This window comes from Zingiber officinale, chromosome 6B, assembly GCF_018446385.1.
Source record: "Zingiber officinale cultivar Zhangliang chromosome 6B, Zo_v1.1, whole genome shotgun sequence".
NCBI lineage: Eukaryota > Viridiplantae > Streptophyta > Magnoliopsida > Zingiberales > Zingiberaceae > Zingiber > Zingiber officinale.
Window position 1 is genome coordinate 88,680,855 of NC_055996.1, and position 8,133 is coordinate 88,688,987.

At 40.9% G+C, this 8,133-nt stretch overlaps 1 pseudogene; it reads left to right on the forward strand.

The window, feature by feature from the left end:
- The first annotated feature begins 5,770 nt into the window (after positions 1 to 5,770).
- LOC121991218 lies at positions 5,771 to 6,446 on the forward strand (annotated as a pseudogene).
- Positions 6,447 to 8,133: the final 1,687 nt, after the last annotated feature.

Genomic DNA, 8,133 nt, shown 5'->3' on the forward strand with positions numbered 1-8,133 from the left:
TTCTTCTTGTAAAATTTTTAAAATTATTTTTCCTTTCCTTTTAATTGTGGCCGGCCACCTTGCTTGGTGCCCAAGCAAGGGCCGGCCAATAGGAGTAAACCAAATAGGATTGATCTCAACCATTGATTGATGATTATTCAATCAAGAGGAAAGAAAAGTAAAAAGGGAAAACGAAAAACTCTTGGATGATTTTATTTTTTGTAAAAGGTTTTTCCTTATTTGCCTTGGGCAAGTAATATAAAAGAAGGGGTGAGGGGGCTTCATGAGACACAACTCTTATTCTTTTGCTTGGGTGATCTCTTGGTGTGGCCGACCCTCTCCCTTCTTCCTCTCCCTTTGCTCTCTTCTCCTTGGTGGTGGTGGTGGCCGGATTTTTGAAGAAGAAGGAGGAAGCTTTTTGGTGGTGTTCATCTTGGAGGATCGTTGCCCACACGACATCCAAGGCGAGGTGAGGAATACGGCAAAAGATCTCGAGGTCATTAGCTTACAAAGAGAAGATATAACTAGTATTTTTCTTCCGCATCATACTAGTTATTTTTTTTTGTATGAATTCTAAATACAAGAGGCAATTAAATCTAGTTTATCGAATTTATTTTTCGATTTTGTGTTTTCTTCTTTTTCGAATTTGTGATTCGATTGTTCCTTTTGGTTAACCTAGAGTTATTTAAGGAAATAAATATTAGCTTTCCTTAAAAGGCTTTGCCCAGGCGGTGGTGGTTGCTCCCATATCCAAGAAGGCCATGTGCCTCGCCATGCAGTCTTGGATGCCAATTTTGGAAATTAATATTTATGGAATTAATAACCTAGGTAGATTTGAATCAATAGTGTTAAGTTCCGCTTGCGATTCAAATCTAAACCATTAAGAACAGACAAGTTAAATTTGGAATCAATGATGTTAAGTTCCGTCTGCGATTCCTTATTTAACTTCTAAAGAACACAATAGGTTATTTAAGGAAAGGTTCGACACTTGTACTAAAAATTTTGTACAGTGGAACCGGTACATTTTCCTAGGTTTAACCAACAGGTCTGGCCTCCCGGGCTCGCGGCAAAGGTTGAGGAGGTGGTTGAGGTACCCTTCTTTCTTGCTTGTTGGCGGAGGGAGGTGGTCTTTCAGCTTTCCTCTGAGCTGCTTGCGCTTCTTCCACTTTGATATAGGAAGCAGCTTTATTTTCCACCATCTCATCAAAATTCCGAGCAGGATTTTTGATGAGATCTCTGAAGAATTCCCGCCACTTGATTGAAGCGGTTAATTTAACTTCTTAAGGGCTCAGTCGGCCCTTGCTTTAGAGCAAAGAGACAATGATCTGTCTTCTGATACTTCTTGCTGCTAGTAAATCAGCGCAGAAAAGCCGTCTTGAAGTCCAAAAAATAGGTAATGGACCCTTGAGGTCGCCCATCAAACCACTTTAAGGATGAGCCAGCTAAAGTATTCAAGAAAACTCTACATTTAATAGCATCACTGTATTGGTGCTGTTAGAGTGTATACTAAAAGCCTAGCTTTTGGTATGAACATTTATCTAGAAATAAGAATCACATTGGTCAAATGTCTACATTTATGATAAATGAAGTTGTTCAATTAATTTATATTGTAGATAACATGGTGTGTGGTGTCACACACAGAGGATCATGTTATCAGTACCTTATAAATTATAAACAGTAGCTCACGACCATGATGGAAAGGAACAAACCATTGGAAGGTCGTAGTGTAATTAGGTATTAGTTTATCTTGACTATATAATTACACTAGTACACTCAGAGTGTATTGAGTAGGACCATTTGAGGTCGTTTCTTTTATACTGACTTTATAAAGAAACAAAGACCTCGGTTATTATGGAAGTGTGTGCTCTTAATCCTAATGTAATAACAAGCACATATATTTGATATTTATTTCTTTAATTTATCAATGGGTGAGATTTAGTTCGTTGAATCAATAAACCCGATAAGTTGGGAAATGGTATCACTTATAGTGTGTGTTGTTGATTATAGAAGGAAACTGTGTCCTAGAGATACTAGGTTGATAATGTCCCCAAGAGGAGCTCATAAGGATTGTCATTTTAAACCCTGCAGGTGGACTTAGTCCGACATGACGATAAGGTTGAGTGGTACTACTCTTGGACTTAGACATTAATTAAATGAGTTGTCGATAACTCACTTAATTAGTGGACATTCGATATCTTAAACACAGGGAGACTAACACACTCATAATAAGAAGGAGCCCAAAAATGTAATTTGGGATTGGTGCGGTAGTTCAATGATAGTTCTCTAGTGGAATGAATTATCATTGATAAAATTAAGTTGTGTGTTAACACGGGATGCTTAATTTTATCGGAGACCAAAACCAATTCCTCCTCTCGGTCCCTATCGTAGCCTCTTATTTATAGAGTTCTATACCCACCTATACTCACCTTCATACCCACCAATAAGGGGCGGCCAAGCTAGCTTGGGAACCAAGCTAGGGCAGGCCTAGGTATATTGGGTGGCGGCCCTAGCTTGAACCCAAGCTAGTGGGGCCGGCCAAATTAAAAAAAGGATTTTAATTTTAGTTTTTATTATGTGGAAGAAATAATTTTTAAAGAAATTAAAATTAAAATATCTCTCTTGTAAAGATCTACAAAGATTAAAGAAAGAGATTAGATCTCTTTTCTTATTTGTAGATTGATGAGTTATTTTATTTTCTCTTTAAAATTATCCACATGTTGATAAAATTAAAATTATAGAAATTTCCTTTATCAACCATGAAGAGATTTTAAAGAAATTTTATTTTAAAATTTCCGGAAACAAATTAGGAAGTTTTAATTTGTTGATTAAAACTTGTCTAATTTATTTCCTCTAGAAGTGGCCGGCCATTAGAGATTAAATTGGGAAATTTTATTTAATTTTTCTCAATTAAATCATGTCAAGGAAATTAAGGAAATTTTATTGTAATTAAATTTCCTAATTTGCCTAGGCCAAGGAATATAAAAGAAGGGGTGAGGGTGCCTTCATGGGTGAACCATTATTATTATTCTCCCTCCTTTTTCCTTGGTATGGTGGCCGGCCCTTCTCTTTCTCTCCTCTCCTCTTGATGGCCGAAACCTATCTTCTTGGTGGAGCTTTTGTTGGTGGCCGGATCAAGGAAGGAGAAGAAGGAGACTAGCATCCCTTGGAGCACTGGTGGTGGCCGAAATTCTTCATGCTTGAAGAAAGTTATTTTGGCCGGCCATCTTCTTCTTTTCTTCCTCTTTGTGGTGGCCGAAACTTATATCTTGCTTGGAGCTCTTGTGGTGGCCGGATACTACTTGGAGAAGAAGAAGAAGAAGGAGAGGAAGCTAGCATCTCTTGGAGCTTGGTTGGTGTTTTGATTTTCTTCCTTGGTGAAGCTTCCTTGTTGTGGCCGAACCTAGCTAGGAGGAGAAGAAGGTGGTTGGTGGTTTCTCATCTTGGTAGATCGTTGCCCACACAACGTCCGAGGTTAGAAGAGGAATACGGTAGAAGATCAAGAGGTCTTTCTAGAAGGTATAACTAGTAGTTTTTCCTTTTCCGCATCATACTAGTTATTTATGGAAATAATACCAAATACAAGAGGCTTACGATTCTAGAATTTCGAATATGTTTTTTCGAAGTTGTGTTCTTTTGTTTCTTTCTTTTCCTTGTGATTTGATTGTTCTCTTTGGTTAACCTAAAGTTATTTTAGGAAATTAAATATTAGCTTTCTATTAAAGGTTTTGTCTAGTCGGTGGTGGTTGCTCCCATATCCAAGAAGGCCATGTGCCTCGCCACGTCAGTACTGGGAACCTTTTATGGAAATTAATATTTAATGGAATTAATAACTTAAGGAGACTTGGGTCGAACGTGTTAAGTTCCGCAGGAGATCCAAGTCAAAACCTAAAAGAACAAATAGATTAAGTTTTGGATCAAACGTGTTAAGTTCCGCAGGCGATCCAAAATTTAATTTAAAAGAACACATGGTAGCTAGGAAAAGGTTCAGACCTTTGTACAAAATTTTTGTACAGTGGAACCTCTAAGCTTTCCGAGTAGCAACCAACAGGTGCAGCAGGGCTGCATTTTTGAACTTTCTTAAGTGCTCCTCAGGATCTTTGCTCCCATCATTTTCTCCGATCGACGGGGCTCTATAACCCTTAGGCAATCTTTCATTTAAAATCCTGGCCGAGAAAGGTACTTTCTCATCCGGATCCTCTGGGAATACCTCAGGTACGACAAAGGCCTTCCCCTTCTTCGAATCTCGCGGCAAGGAACTCTCAGCCATGGAGGCTTGAGGCTGTTCCTTCTTGAGGCTCTGCCCTTGAGGCTCTGGCTGATAATATCCCACGCTAGGATCACGAAAAGGAATTTGAGGAAATACCTTAGGCTGCTTTCTTTTAGAACCCCGATCTGGAGGAGGGTCAGGGGCGAGGCGAGGACGTGAAACAGTCCCTTGCTTTTCGGAGGCGACTTGCCTCTTAACCTCCTTGAAGAGCTCGTACTCTCGCGGTCATAGTGACATGAATTCTCCTTGTTGTGTTCCCACAGACGGCGTCAAATTTGATTCCGTCCGGAAGCTGAGTCGGATGAGGGCGGGCCTTGTTGTGCTAAAAGTTGACGAAGAGTCGTTGAAGTGTTGAATTTGCCTGATGCCCCCTGGAAAGGTGCACACGGGTGATTGACGACTAGAGATGATCAGGACGATGACGTTGTTACCCTGCACACACTCAGACGAACCCACCGGTCGTTAGAGACCAGAAACGAGGGAAAAAGTCCCCGAGTCAGGCCCTCCAACGCTCAAGTTAGGTACTTTTTCCCCAGAAATCACAGAGAAAGGACGAAAAGTAGAGACTAGTGAGAAATGATGAGTGAGCGTACTTGCATAAGGGACAAGACATCCCTTTTTATACTGTGACGGAAGTTTCTGGGTCTGACGGGTGTCAGGGAATGTCAGCTGTCAGGCTTTGTCTGGCGGTAATTGACACGTGACTTTTCTTGATAGGCTGGCGGCAAAATCGAAGGTGTATGGAGCCCTGACTGTTGGCATATTCCCTGACACTTTGATTATTCTCTCTGACAAGCAGTTACGATTCCTTGGCTGATTTGTCTTGTAGTGTGTGACCGTCGAGTCTGTGTTCCGAGATCTGGGCTCGCCCTGCTTTTATATACTATTACCCTTGACTTGTATACCCCGATCTGTGTTAAGCTTGTATCCAGATCTGCCTTTGTCTGCTATCTCTGGTCTGCACATCTCGATCTACACCCTGGGTCTATATCCAGATTGCTATTCCTTGGCTTCGATGTCCGGCCTTCACATTGGGTCTGTGCCAGATCTCTGATCTTTGGCTTGTATGTCCCGACCTGCACGCGGGGTCTATAAGCAGACCTCTGATCCTTGGCTCGGATGTTCCGACCTGCACGCTGGGTCTGTAAGCAAACCTTTAATCTCGGCCCTTAGCTATACCTGGTCCGCGGGCCCGTTTATTACTTACTGTTAGGGCTGGTCTTATAATCCCTTCCTTTGACCACCCTGTCCGTTGAGACTTTGATTTTTACCACGTAAGTTGGACTTTTGACCACCCTGCTTTCCATGTTAGCCTGACTGTTGACCAACCACCGCGACTTGACTTCTGACCTTCATGACCTCCACATCAGCTTGACCGCTGACCGGCCACTGAGGCTTGACTTTTGACCCTCCTGATCTCCATGTCAGCTTGACTTCTGACCCACTTGTGACCTTGACCCATGACAACATCATCCGATCGATCCCACTAAACATGCACCGTATCAACATTATGTTGAACACACTATGGCAAGCTCCTTCCTTCTCTCCTCTGTAGCAAAAAGGTGATTTGTCAAACCATTTGATTAATTCCTCATTTTTCTTCAATTTTCATGTTCATGACTTGAGATTCATGCTTCAATCTTGCTTTTGTTGCATAAATAGGCTCGAAGGGAAGGTGGCCTTGATCACCGGCGTGGCGAGCGGCCTCGGCGAGTGCACCGCCAAGCTGTTCGCCCGCCTCGGTGCTCGAGTAGTCGTGGCGGACATCCAAGACCACAAAGGCCGCGTCCTGTGCGACTCACTCGGCCCGGGCACCGCCTCCTACGTCCACTGCGACGTCACCAAGGAGTCCGACGTGGCAAGCGCCGTCGACGCCGCCATCGCCCGGCACGGGAAGCTCGACGTCATGTTCAGCAACGCCGGCGTCGCGGAACCGAGGCAGAAGTCGGTGAACGTGACGGGGGTGTTCCTGACCACCAAGCACGCGGCGCGGGTGATGTCGCTGGCGGGGCGGGGGAGCATCGTAATAACGGGGAGCGCTGCGTCGACTACTGCGGGATTGGTGCCGCACGCATACACGTGATCGAAGCACGCGGTGGTGGGGCTGATGAGGAGCGCGGCCACCGAGCTGGGCAAGCACGGGATTTTTTTTATAAATCTACTTCAAATCGTAATTAAATTTTTTGTGATTTTATATTGAATGAAAAAATTGATAATTATTAATTATCAATTCTCAAGTTAAGATCGGTCTAAATCAACTCATTCCATTCTAATTTATAATTATATATATAAAGTATATATAATTATACGACATGCCAACTATTAAACAACTTATTATAAATTCAAGACAGCAAATAAGAAATGTTACGAAATCTCCCGCTCTTAGAGAATGTCCTCAGCATCGAGGAACATATAATAGGATGTATGTACTTCTTGTTCAGATCATGAGTTTGAACAAATACAAATGAGAAAATTTTTCAATGAAAAGAGTAAATGGAAAAGAATTTTCATATATCTATATTGTGTATTGTATATGAAATTTATGGTTTCCATTGGCGTAAATCTAATCAACTAAATTTGAGATGAAAAACAATTCCCCATAGGTAGTAAATAGTTATCCATTAAGTGGAGGAAATGGTATCAAAAAGATTATGCTCCCATTGCTAAAAGAATGGACTAAGTGTTAGAGTGTATACTAAAAGTCTAGCTTTTGGTATAAACATTTATCTAGAAATAAGAATCACATTAGTCAAATGTCTACATTTATGATAAATGTAGTTGCTCAATTAATTTATATTGTAGATAACATGGTGTGTGGTGTCACATACAGAAGATCATGTTATCGGTTCCTCATAAATTATAAACAGTAGCTCACGACCAAGATGGAAAGGAACAAACCATTGGAAGGTCGTAGTGTAATTAGGTATTAGTTTATCTTAACTATATAATTACACTAGTACACTTAGAGTGTATTGAGTAGGACTATTTGAGGTCGTTCCTTTTATACTGACTTTATAAAGGAACAAAGACCTCAGTTATTATGGAAGTGTGTGCTCTTAATCCTAATATAATAACAAGCACATATATTTGATATTTATTTCTTTAATTTATCAATGGGTGAGATTTAGTTCAATGAATCAATAAGCCCGATAAGTTGGGAAATGATATCACTTATAGTGTGTGTTGTTGATTATAGAAGGAAACTGTGTCCTAGAGATACTAGTTTAAGAATGTCCCCAAGAGGAGCTCAAAAGGATTGTCATGTTAAACCCTGCAGGTGGACTTAGTCCGACATGACGATGAAGTTGAGTAGTACTACTCTTGGAGCTAGATATTAATTAAGTGAGTTGTCAGTAACTTACTTAATTAGTGGACATTTGTTATCTTAAACACAGGGAGACTAACACACTCATAATAAGAAGGAGCCCAAAAATGTAATTTGGGATTGGTGCGGTAGTTTAATAATAATTCTCTAGTGGAATGAATTATTATTGATAAAATTAAGTTGTGTGTTCGGGGCGAACACGGGATGCTTAATTTTATCGGGAGACCAAAACCAATTCCTCCTCTCGGTCCCTATCGTAGCCTCTTGATTATAGAGTACTATACCCACCTATACCCACCTTCTTACCCATCCTATAGGGGGCCGGCCAAGCTAGCTTGGAGACCAAGCTAGGGCCGGCCATGTTTTGGTTCATGGGTGAATTCATGTGGCCGGCCCTAGCTTGAACTCAAGCTTAGGTGGCCGGCCCTATTAAATAAAAAGGAATTTTATTTTTAAAATTTTTCTTATGTGGATAACATGATTTAAAAGAGAGTTTAAAATTTTAAATCTTTCCTTTTATAAGATTCTACAAAAGATTAAGAGAAGAGTTAAATCTCTTTCC